Raw genomic sequence first — 13,477 nt, 5'->3', positions numbered from 1 at the left:
CTTTTCAGACAATCAGGTAAGGATAGTATTTGAAGTTTATAGTTAGAAACACAAAGGGTTGTATTAGTTGATTTGGAAAATTAGTAAACTCTGAATTCTTAATTTCTGGCTAGAATAAGGGTTTAAAAATAGTTCCAATGAGAAATCAGCAATGTATTTTTTTTTAATTTAATTTTATATATGTATTATATTAATATCTTTGCTTATCTTTTTGTAATTCTATATATACACCGTTTGTTTTTTATGTGGTATTTTTACATGTCAAGTTTATGAAATTTTATATTGTCTGGACATGGCCAGTAAAATTTAATTTTTGCTAATATTTGTTCTTCAATTTGGTATTAAAATAAAACTGGAGATATTAATTAAAATTATCACTCACTGATGGCGAGCAGCATACAAGCACTGCTACAAAGATAAATATTCCGTTTATATTTCATTTATATTCTACAGAATATAAAAAGTAGAAGGTCCATTCCAACAACTCTTGTTCTTGTTTAATCATTAGTGAAAATAAGAAAGAATCTGAACTAACAGATGATCAGTATAGCAGGATATCAGACTATGGGGAAATCAGATTTTCACTACAGCAAATAGCTCTACCTTTTAATACAATATAGTAAAACAGAAAAATGCAGTTTTATACCAACATTTCATACATATATATATATGCACATACATACGTATATGAATACACATACATATATATATACACATATACACAAAAGTTATTGATTTGTATATAATTGATAGGATGAAAACTTTATGGGATCTCACAACTGAAGAAGTCTTTTGAATAAAAGTATGAACACTGTATATTAACAGTATGTATATAAACATATATAAACCCCTTTTGTATATGGAACCCAATTTTGAACTACTTACTGAATAAGCCTCAGTGCCTTCAACAGGTTTTCATAGTTTCATAGTTGTTAGAGTTGGAAGCAACCTCAACAGATCATCGAGTCTGACCCCCTGCCCCAGGCACAAAAGAGTGCTCGGGTTATATGACCCCAGCCAGGTGTTTGTCCAGTCCCCCCAAGGTAGGGGAGAGCACCACCTCCCTTGGAAGCCCATTGCAGATTCTGGCAACCCTTACTGTAAAGACGTTCTTCCTGATGGTCCAACCTATATCTACTCTCTGTCAGTTTGTGGCTGTTGTTCCTGGTTATTCCAAGGGGTGCCCTAGTAAACAGAGCATCTCCAATTTCTTGCTGCTTCCCCTCCCCCTGATTAATTTGTAAATGGCTACAAGATCCCCTCTCAGCCATCTCTTGCAGAGGCCGAAGAGGTCCACGTCCCTCAGTCTCTCCTTGTAGGGCCTTACCTGCAGGCCCTTAACCATACAAGTGGCCCTCCTCTGGATCCTATCAAGGTTATCCACATCCCTCTTGAAGTGTGGTGCCCAGAACTGGACACAGTACTCCAATTGTGGCCTGACCAATGCCTCATAGAGGGGAAGTACCACCTCCCTGGACCTGTTTGTGATGCACCTGCTAAGGCAGGATAGAGGTATTGTTTGATAAGGATTTTTAAGGCTATGACCAACATGATCTATTTAATGAACATTATATTTCTATTTAGCTTTTAAAAATTACCTTAAAGTTCTCCTTTTTTGTTCACTTTTTGAAGCTACTTTTCACAGTAAGCTAATCAGTAGTAGGACAGTCTATATACCACTTACTTCAATAGCAGCTAGATTAGCCCATTAGTCTTGACATTTTAAAACAATATTTTTATGAGATGACAAAAGCACAAAAGTTGGTAAAATTCCAATTTAATTCTCTGGATCTATTAAAAACCTTATTGTAAAAGCTGTACAACATAGTTTATAATGAAAAATACTCAGTTACTGCCACAATTTTCTTTTCCTAGCTACTTCATGAAGACAGTTAAGGCTCAATATAAATTCTAACTCATTAGCTCAATACTGTCTAGATCCCAATGTAAATTGTTCAGAAGTAGGTAATGAAAATTCAGTCCAAATTCTCCAGCAATCAAACAATGTGGTTTTATTAAACAATGAAAAGAATCAATTATACTGGATACCTTTATTATTTTACAAGGAATTGAAAAAACCTTTATCAAATGTTTATATCTTAGCTTGCCAAGACATGACAGTCTTAGAACCAGATCCCGTTTTCTGATAGATTGGTACATCACCTTCAATTTTGAACAGTCAGATGCTTCAACACATATATGAAGTACCACATTTATTTGTACAGCCCAAAAATAAGACAAGCACCTTGTTTTGGAAAAGTAGAACAGAAAAAAAATCCAATCTTACCTGCTGCAGCACAAGCTTACCGTGCTAAATGTTGGCTACCTGAAGCAGGGGCAGAATCCATTCATCAGCATCATTCCCCTGCCTCTTGCTGCTCAGTCAAAAGCTACTGCCTTTAGCTGTGGAGCTTTAGTGGTTGAGTGATGCTGATGAATGGACTTTTCCCCTGCTCCCTGTGGCTGGAAGCCAAGAACAGCCTCAGCAGCCATTCCAGCACCCCATGCCTCCATCCCAGCCTAGAAATCAGATCCCTTGCTTAAGACACTCACCCCAATTTGGGATGATTAGTCTTCACTAAAAAAGTGTGTGATACACAAGTAAATATGGTATCTGGCTTTCAAATATGCTGGCCACTGGTGAGACTGAACTTTCAGCTATCATTTGGAAACATAGCTTGATTGTTTTATTTTTGTTTCCTAAATGTCTTTTTATTTTTTCTAAATGATATATTTATTATCAGAATAGATTATACATTTTATACTTTCCAGATAAAATTTTTGAAGAGCCTGACTATACAAACTGATTTAAATTCAGTAGGGTCTCAATTATGTATCTTCCCACAACCAGTACTCCTACCTGGCTAACACCATTACAAAATCTTTGTTGAAATTCAAGTTTTATTCTGAAGATTTCATATTAGGGTTTTTCCAGGCCCTGAAAGGGCTCTCTAGAAAAAAAAAATAAAAGAAGGCAAGAGGACAAAATGATTTTTTATGGACCTTAATTCAAACCTGGATCATTTCCGCATCTCCCCCCTCCACCCCCTGCATTTTATGTATAATTCTTTTAGCCTCAACAAGTTTTCTATTTTAAATTTGTACTTATTTTTTCCACTTGTATTAAAAAACAGATGTTTTATCTGGTTAAAGGTATGTAAATGGTATGTGTTAAGATGTGTTAAGATGTGTTAAAATGCAGTTTTTTATTGCGAAAAGCTGACCTTTGTCATATGCAAATAGAAAAAAATAGGGCAAGTGCATTTGCATTTTATGCAGCATGTAAAATCTAATGTGTCTCTAAAAAGTGGGAATCTTTCTAGGGTTTCATAGACATGTTCATGATAGAGTCAATTTTGTAAGCCATAGAGTTTCAGATTAAAGCATTTCATATCGGACACAAATAAGAGCTTTTGTAAATGACAGTAAATATTTTTATGCCTTAGAACTACTTGTGTCCCTTGCTTTGGGTGTCAGCAAACCAGTAATGTAATCAAATAGCAGGGACAAAATCCAGAAGGACTACCATCCAGGCTAATGCTTAATCAGTGAAAAATTCTTTGGCACTTGGAACATGTCTTGGCATCATGGTTTGTGCCTGCCATTGTTACATCACCATAGCTCACCACTACAGCGACGTAGCATCTTGGGAAGGCGCACCCTTGAAGTCTAATATAATTTGCCCACCTTTTACAATGTAAATAAATCATTGCGACTATCCAAGCCATAAGAGCAGAAATCACTTTAGAAGTACAGCAAGTTACTCTTAATTCTTTATATGGACAAGCATAGATACAATGAGCAAGCATTGGCCATTTGCTGTGTTTTTGTTATGTTAGTTGAGTTCAACAACTTTTCTTTTAGAGGGAACAGTTATTTGTATTAATATAAAACTAAAATAGGTATTATCCCTCAGCCAGCAATTCCCTTGCCTTTTTTTAATTTGATTTTGTCATACAGACAGTCATTTCAAAAAGCTTTAAAAATCTACTGCATTCTTCCTCATTACTTGTTGCCCTGCTGGAGGCTTACGTTTTCCAGTTTCCATCAGTGGTTGTCAACTCTTTATAATAGGATTAAGAGCTTGGACACCTGATATCCCTGGGTGCTGTAGTTCACCCTTATAAAAGCTGTTTGCTTTAAATTGAGAGAAAATCAGTTTTTAGTGGCATAATTAATTAAATTATGCAAAGTGTTCCAGATTCAGCATAACACTTTCTGAAGCGAGAACTGGAAGCTCTACCTTGCATTTCAAACTGCATTTCAATTGATGCTGCACTAGACTGGCCAGAGAGTATTATTTTGAAGGCTTTTCTCCACCAGGGATCCAATTTAGAAATGTGGATGTTTAACATTAAGTACCCAGATCCCATGCATGGGCACTCAAATAGGTGCTTCAGTAGCCAATTATGCATTTTATCTGCCTCACTGCTAACATGAGTACCCAAAATGTGGAAATGGAACTCCTAAGTAAGTAACCACATTTAAAAATTGGGCTCTGCTTACTTGGTGTTTACTGATCATGTTCAGTTTGACTGAGTGAAAATGAGAGCACTCTTTCCTTGAAAGACTGCCTATTAGATACAGTGCATCTTCACTAAGCAACAATTCTGCATGGATTTCACGTGTTTATTCTCTCCCTTGAAATCAGTTGTATGACACACAAGAATTCCACATTAAAACAAGGCTTCTTACAAATAAATTTTAAAATTAATCCTATATGATGGCTGGATTATTTCTCTCTACTGATAGCATTAGTAGTTAGTTTGGGATGGAAACATATACAAATAATTCTATATTTGATTTCCCTGCATTTTATACACTTTCAGTCTTGCAAATACACCCTGATCCAAGCATAAATAATTTATTTTTAAGACATACAGCTCTCATTTTTTGTTTCTCCTTCTTGTTCTGGACTTCTGTGACAGAGATTATATACACCATTTCACTGTGCCCTTTCACTGTGAAGTAATATCAAATGTACAAGCAACATGAAGCGGAGATAAACAAATAAGCAAACAAGAAAACAAACCGCAAAGGAAAAGCTAAATTTCTAGCATTAAAATAAGTAAAAAACCTCTACAACTCATGTTAATACTCCTGATTCTTCAATTTCCTAATACTACTAATCTCCCAAAGACCACAGTTATCACTGTGTTTCCTGGTACAATTTATTTCTCATCAGCAAGGAACCACTAAATGAGACATTCAGTATCAGCTATGCTGAATTCACTTATCCGTAAAAGCCTTGATCATTCCTGCCATAACATTTATGTTTGCTGGGAAATTCATATAATCAATGTGCTAAAAGTTGGTAATCTTGGCCTCATGACAATGAACAGGTCTATTTGGTATCATCATACAAATCAAATATTTGATTTTGCTTCTTTAAACCCTGACTCACTCTGAGCATGCCACTTCACCTCTGTGGGATTCAGTTTAGCCAGCTGAAATTGGCAATAATCTTTACTTACCACACAGGTATTTTGTGAAATTGCATGTCAGTCAAATACACAGATCTCAATAAAGACTTTATATAAAATAGTTATAATTAAATAAATTATACACAGACACACACAAAGTACAAAAATGTACATATGATGACCTCAGTATCCATTTTACATGTCATTATCATAAAAAATAACTTTAATATCTTTGCTACCTCTGCTGACACTGCATAATGATCCAAAGTCTATTCTACCTATTGGATGTGGAAGTGGATTTAGGTGCCTAAATGGCTTGATTCCAGTCTGCTTGTGTCTCTGAAAATCCTGTGTATCTACTTTTGTAACATACCACCATCTGAACCTTGCAATTAAGACTCAAAAAAGCAGTGAGGAGGAGGGCCTGTCCACCTTTTAAACCAAAAATTTTTCAGGGATTCAAGCAGGATGTAATAGAATTGCACTTAGGCACTAAGGGCCATGTTACACATTAATTTAAGGCACTCAGGGAGCTCTTAACCCCTGGACTGTCTACATGTTAAGATGTGTAAACTAGCTTTCAAGCACCCTTTAGGCATTTTAAAAGTTATGCTACTTCAGGGCAGGTTTATCTCCAATCCATGTTACCCAGTTTGTGTTCCATTAATGTGTGGCCACTCCCCAGAAATAAGTTGCCCAAATTTCAGTCCTCTAGCATCCCAGGATGCAACGTCCCCTGCCCCCACCTTCTTTTTCTATGTGGATAAATGTTCCACCCCCTGAACTCTACTGTCCATGGGGTGGTATTGGCACAAAGCCAAATACCCCTCTCACCCCAGGGTCTGTGGACTGACTGGGCAGCTTGCAGGGGCACAGACCAGTCTGAGAGGGAGGGCTAGAGGCAGTGGAGCAGGAGCAAAGTAGGGGGTCAGATCAGGGGCTCTGTGAGCTGAAGTTTCCCTTCCAGGGCAAGGACAGTATTTCCATGAGCTGGGGCTACCCAATCCTAAATCCCAATCCTGATTTATTAAAAATGAGATTTTTAAAAATTTACTTACTCTTTATCTTTTGCATTTTTTACTTCTTTTTATTTTATGCTTTAGTGGCTTCAGAGGCCGGCTTCCTTTGTTTGACCACTCATCCCCCAGCCACTATTCCCACCCATTGCCTTTCCACCTCCCATTTTACTCTCATCAGTAAACTCTCCCCCTTCCAGCCCATGCTCCTGCCCCTACCAACCCATCTCTCCAACCCATCCCCACCTAGAACAAGGATAGAAACCTGTCCTGGCTCACTACCCATCTAGTGGCACCTCACAGCTATAGCTCCTAGTCAGGCTCCTGCTTCCAGCCTTCTAGTGGCAAGTCAAGGCTGTGCAGGTCAGGGATAGTCAGAGAAGGTTTATACCCTGACCATGTAACTACTCTAAACCTGAGCTAACACTAATACCAATCAACATTTGAGAAGCTTAAAGTATAATGTGTAACAAAGCCCTAAGTCCACTTATGTGCCTAATAGATGGAATAGAATCGGCCCTTTCAAGAAGCAAATACCATTGGCTGGGGAAATTGTATTTTCTGAAAGTTCTAGTAGAGCATGCTACCATGATATTTTTTCCAAGATAGATATTTCTTTTTCTTCAATCAACTCTCAGACAGGCCAAGAGTAAACAATACATTTTATAATAAAAAGTGCCCAATTATTCAAAACACTGTATAACTATCTCTAACATTTTTGGTTTATGGGCCTGGCACAAGTACTTCTGTTATTACAATCAATAACCATAAACACTAACGGCAGCAAACACTACTAAAAATGGCTATTTTTCAAGAAGCACATTTTTCCACAAAGGCACAAAACTGAGGAACTATGAGACCATTGTAGCAAAACCCCCAGTTTTTCTTTTTTTAATTTATTTTAAAATGCATTCTTTCCCCTTCCCCAACCATTTCTGACTTTTTCTCTCCCTCTCTATTTCCTATAGATAAGTATAAGTGAGCTCAGACTTGGGATAAGCTTTAACATTTTTATTTTGGTAGCAAGTTTTTGGTTTTGGATATCCGGTTTTATAGTGTATTATTATTAGGTTTGTATTGAGTCTTACTGTTGTATATTGTATTATTATCATTTTTGTATTGATTTTTATTGTTTCATATGGATATTGTATGGTTTAGGCCTGTGTTTGTAAGTGAACCAAAGTCATGTCAAGTTTCCATTTTATATGTCAAGCCTCCATCTTGTGTCCTCTGCCTGGGCATCCCATGTTTCAACTGCATGAGTCACATATCCCTCCCATGTAAATTGGTTCCCGGATGAATGAGAATGATTGGGAATGATTGAAATACAATGGTAGCAGGCCTCTACTGAATGGCCTGTAATGACTGGGCCATCACCTCACATTGATTCATCCAGGAACCACAGACCTCACCCAGGAATAGAGACAAGAACCCAGCATTTGAAAGACAAAAGACCCTGCAGAAGCAGCAACCCTACCATTGTACCCCAACATTACAGACACCCAAAACTGCACATCCCTGCATGGAGCACACATGCTCAGTAGGCCAGTGGCTGACCCTTGCCTGGGCATGCCTCCTGTCACTAGGGTCGCACAAGGTCTGCCCCTATAAAAAGAGGCAGTGAAGACAGACCCAGTGGGATGTCCTCTCCATCTGGACCAGCACCATGCCACACCACCTCCACCCAGAGACCCTGCCGGTGACCCTCGTCTGGACAACACCTACTGGACAAGGACCCCTTTCCAGTCTGGATAGGTAGCTATTACCTGCACACCTCCTCCTACAATTTGAACTCTCTCTCTCTCTCTCTCTCTCCCCCCTCCTGGACTTCAGCCCCTGCACCAAGCCTCTCTAACCCCTGCTGCCATTGTGGGGGTGGGGGTGTGGGGGCAGAGGGGCAGGGGTGCAAGGGAACCAATAAGACATTGTGTCACCATCTCCCCGGTTCAATAAAACTACTGTCATTTGCAACCCCGAGTTGGGTCATGTTTTACTGAATCCCAGTCCCTTCCTTATCTTAAATTCCAGCCTCGTTTTCTCTCTCTCTCTCTCTCGCAGCTCCAGCCCCCACCCCCCTCCACTAGTTTCCCGATCTTCTCTCAATTACTACTGCCTTTTCACTGTGACTTTCTGCTGCCTTTGCTTTCCCGCTGCCCCTGCCGCCTTTCAGTCTCTCCTGCCACTTTTTCTGTGATTTTCTGCTGTCCCCCACTCCCCACGCTCCTACTGCATTTTCCCTGTGACTTTCTGTTGTCTTTCTCTGCTTTCCCACTGCCCCTGATGCCTTTCAGTCTCTCCTGCTGCTTTTCCTGTGATTTTCTGCTGTCCCTCTCTGTTTTCAGACTTCCCCTGCACCTTCTGTAGTCCTCCCCCCCACACCTATAGCTTCCCAGCTCCTGGTGGCTGTCCTGCAATTTTCTCCAGCAGCTGGAGCCTTTCTTCAGCTCCCAGCACCTACTGCCACTCCCTGCAACTTCTCTAGCTGCCCTGGAGCCATCCTCTGGCTCTCCACCCCCAGAGCCCCTCTTTAACACCCACACTTTCCCTTAGTCTCATTTTCCCTCTCCCCACCTACCTTTTCAGCTCCCCCACAGTTCTGGCTCCAGACCCAGCCTCTGTGCCGGCATTGCCCCCCTGTTCTGCAGGCTTTGGGCGTTGTCTTTTAATCAATTGAGATCAATTAACCTAAAGTTACCCCTGGCCTCAGTTCTTCAGCCCAGGCCGCTCTAGTCTACCAGTTCTAATCCTGGTCCTGGTGACTTTCACTCCCAGCAACTTTCACTCCCTACACTTCTACTTTAACACCTTAACCTTTCCCCAGGTATCCCAAGTACACCAAGCACATACATACATACATACATATCACAACACTCAACTTAGGAACTCACCTGTGTGTATGTGTAGGTGGGTTGTATGTGTGTGAACTGGTGAGTGTGTGTGTATGTGTGTGTGTGTGTGTGTATATATGGCATTGTGTGCAGGATATATAAATTAGTGATCTGTGTCTAACTTTGATGGGTATGCAGGTGCCTAGGCTGGTTTGGATGTGTATGTGCCCGAGCTGGTAGTGTGGGTGTGTATGCACCTAATTGATTTGTGTGTTTGTATATGTGCAATTGTGTCACACCCTCCTGTCTAACAGCACAGTATTGAGATCCTAAGAGTTGGCCTGACCCCACAGGGCAACACCATTTCATCTTGTATATGAGGACTTCCTTGCAGGCAGGGGAAACAATATAAAAAATCAGTCAGATTTTTGCGTCACCCATGACCATTGTTTTTATCACAGGTGTTTCTTGGCAAAAAAAAAAGCAGGTAATAACTGTACTAAAGACAGCCAGATTTCTACTCTCTTTAATAACTCTGAAAAATTGGTGAGACTTTTACCTAAATTCACACAATGGTAAGCAAGAACTTCACTTCAAACAGCTCAAGAGAAACCAAATGAAATTCTACATGCTAAACTTTTAAGTATAATGTTAATCAGGAAACAGTAATCACTGAATGTACACAATGACTAGTGAGGACATTCTTTTACAGCATCTAGTGAACCATGTTTGAATATTCATTTCATATCTTGAAATATTTTCTAATTGCTAACAAAAAGACTACAGCTGTGAATCAGCTTTTAGATAACGGTCATCCAAACTCTTGAAAAATTAAATTTGTCCAACTGAGTACATAACCAAGACATTGGCTATTAGTTACTAAACAGTATTGCCATTAAATATTGATTTTATATTTGCCTTCTATAACAGGCATCTAATCAGAGGCAGAATTTCCAACGAAGGTTTCTTCATGAGGCTGCATAGAAATTATCAATTAAACATATAAAAATAACATATTTATTCAAACACAACTTGAGGTTTCAACCCTGAAGTCGATAGGAAAAAAGCCCCTTGTCTTACACATTTTCACATACAAGGAAAATTCAATAAATAAACTGGCTATCATTAAACTGCTTCCAAAAGTATCATGTGCTCAGTAATGGAAACCAAGTATGAAACTGATTAAATGTGGTGAATACTGAGCATAACTATAAAACATACAGCGCATATTGGGCAAATACGCTGACAGGAACCTACCATAAGGATATGTCAGTACAGTTCATCTGAATAACAGTGCTCATTGTGTGCAGTACTTCCCAGTGCTGACTCTTTTTTCAAGACATGGTGAGCCACTACACTGAATACACTGCAACTTCCTCTTCACTCTGACAGGTGAGCTGTACCTTTCTTTCCCATTTCTAATAACTCCTGTTTCTTCCCCAGCAAACATCTGGCAAACATCACCAAATGGGGCCTGAAACAGTTTACCCAGAATCCCTTGTCACTCACTCTCTCTCAACTTGTTGCATACAATTGTATGACCATGAGGTGGAACTAGACTCAGTTACCCTGTGCCTCAACTGCATATGAATTTTTGGAGGATCCCAGGCCTGTGACAAGTTCCAGTTAGGAGTGTGGGGCTAATTAGCACACAGCTTCTTTGTTTGGGGGAGTGGTATCTGGAGTACATGCGAATACTAAGCAATACTCAGCTGTGGGATCACCATAGCTTGAAATGCTGTTGACTCTGGTGGGGCCCAGCCCAATGAACCATATGGTAAATCATAAGCCTTTTGAATTTAGACTAATATCATACGTAGTTTGTATTATGTATAAGTAAATACAAAAGTGCTGCTCAATAATGTGTTCAGGGAGTACTTGTACTAAGACTTATAGCACTTTCAAAAAAGGTAAATTGCAATAATTCTGGATGATCTTAGTTTATGGCTACTATATACAAGTTACTACAGCCATGTTTATTTTAAGGTCAGTGTTTTCAAATTTACCTCTCACTTCCATGTGCTCAGAGTGGGCTCTAACAGTAATGAGTGGGAGAAGAGGTTACAGGGGCAGAAGTTTGGGGGGCAGAGGGCAGGGGGCCTACCTGACCCCCAGGTATATTTTCCCTGATGCAACAGTGGGAAGGGGAAAAATTCAAGGCAAAGCTCCAAGAATTAGATTCTATACCTGGAAAATTATAATTAATTTATGCATTTTCCATACATAGAATCTAATTATTGTGAGGTTATCTTATATTCATGATTATCTTATATTTGAGTAAATATGGTAAATGCATGACATTGTAAGGGGAAAATAGCTGCTCTTTTAGATTGTTGTATTCAGGCCAAGAAAGGGGGTGGGGAGGTGGCAGCTACTATAGCCAGAGAAAGGCAACATTTTCACACAGTTATGCCCATGCAAATATATTTATTTCAAAGAGGAAAGTTACAATCCAGTTTGGCTTCTCAGCATGGAAAAGTGGACAATATGATGCTTGTAAAGGACAATCAAAGCCAGAAGAGAAATAGCATCCTTTTCATTATGGCTTCTGCAGCTCTGACCATTATCAAACAAATGGTTCAGTGGAAATGTATAAAATAATACTTATTTAAGAGCTACTCTTCATATGATCTCTGGGGTAAATTAACTTGAAAATTACATATCAAGAGAATAATGTGTTACACTTCACCTCCAATCATGAACACGTCCTTGGTAGAAAGTGAAATCAATTGGCAAAGAATGAACAATTATTTGCCATGGTAATACTAGAAGAAAAAAAGTCTGACCAACCACTTATATCCATTCACCTTCTACTGTGCCTGATGTAAGACACACAACATTTATCAAAAAACACATGTTTAATGAAAACAAAAGAGGACAAAGACTTAAACATACTGCAAGTTATGTTTGATATTTTTTGCCTTTCCTTTTTGGGGCTATAGATTCAGTGCTTGCATCTTTTGCATTAATCCAGCTGCTTGTTGTGTCCACAGTTTTTCAGGACACAAGAAGGGAGGAATAACTTTAAAACCTCTGTGACTGTACTTTTTAAACACTCTGGGTGCATCTACACATGCAAATTGCTGGTGGGTTTCCTCTAGAGATGCCCCGTGCACATGTCTATACATTTGGGGAAGTGGGAGCAGATCTGTTGCTCATGGAAGCAGTTTGCTCCCACCCCCCACCAGCCCTGCACAGCTCCCCTGCAACAGCCAGGGCTCTCTTGCCTCTCCTTGGGTACTAGCCCAGGGGCTGGCAGGGAGCACTGGGCCAGAAGATGGATGTCTCTTGGAAGGTGCTGGGACATTGTTCCCTGCCCCTGGAAACTGCCTGCTATCAGGGGAGGCTCAACTTCAGAGCCTAGGCAGGGACAATGCCCCCTACCCCAGCAGCAGGAAGCTCTCAGCCCCTGCTCCATGATTGCAGAGCTGGGGCTAAAAGATTCTTATCTCCCAGCCTCAGCCCTGTGACTTCAGAGCCAAGGCTGGGAGAGTCTTTTCAATATCTCCCAGCCCCTGCTCCATGATCATGATCATGGAATGGAGGCAGGGAGCTCCCTGCTGCTGGGGCAGGGGGACATTGAGGTGGAGCTCACCCCAGCAGCAGGCAGCTCCAGGGGTCAAGGAGCAATCTCCCACCCCCTGTTGCCCAGCTGACTGGGAGCACATTTGCCATACTATGCAGTAATTACTCCTGAATAAATTTGCTACTTGTATTTACAGGTAGCAAATTTACTCAGGATTACAGCAAATTGCTGTGCAGTAAGCATCTGCGCATGTAAACGGTGATGCTTACTGTGCAGTAATTAGTTCTAATCTTGAGTACAGTGTCTCATGTAGATGAGCCCCTTGGAAGCAAAATAAAGGACTTGGGATTAATTGCAGATCACAAACTCAATATGGGTCAGCAATGTGGTGCTGTCACAAGAAAAGCAAATGTAATTTTGGTTTGCATTAACAGAAGCATTTTATAGCAGACATAGTAAGTGATAGGACCATTCTAGTTGTCACTCATTCTACTTGTTACTTGTCACTGGTTAGGTCTCAATTGAAGTAATATGTACAATTTGGGGCACTGAATTATAATAAGGATCCAATGAAACTAGAAAGAATACAGAAGAAAATGACAAAAATAATATGGAAGCCATATGAGGATAAGTTGAAAGAACAAGATATGTTTAGATTGGAGCAAAGGAGATAAAGGGGGCAGA

General features: G+C 39.9%; 1 protein-coding gene across 8 annotated transcripts in view; it reads right to left on the bottom strand.

The window, feature by feature from the left end:
* DACH1 (dachshund family transcription factor 1) overlaps nt 1-13,477 on the bottom strand; it is a 529,445-nt gene that overhangs the window by 166,357 nt on the left and 349,611 nt on the right. The window lies entirely within an intron of this gene.

This window comes from Alligator mississippiensis, chromosome 1 (assembly GCF_030867095.1).
Source record: "Alligator mississippiensis isolate rAllMis1 chromosome 1, rAllMis1, whole genome shotgun sequence".
NCBI classification, from domain to species: Eukaryota; Metazoa; Chordata; order Crocodylia; family Alligatoridae; genus Alligator; species Alligator mississippiensis.
The sequence above is the reverse complement of the archived record's forward strand: the minus strand, read 5'-3'. Positions and strand labels throughout refer to the sequence as shown.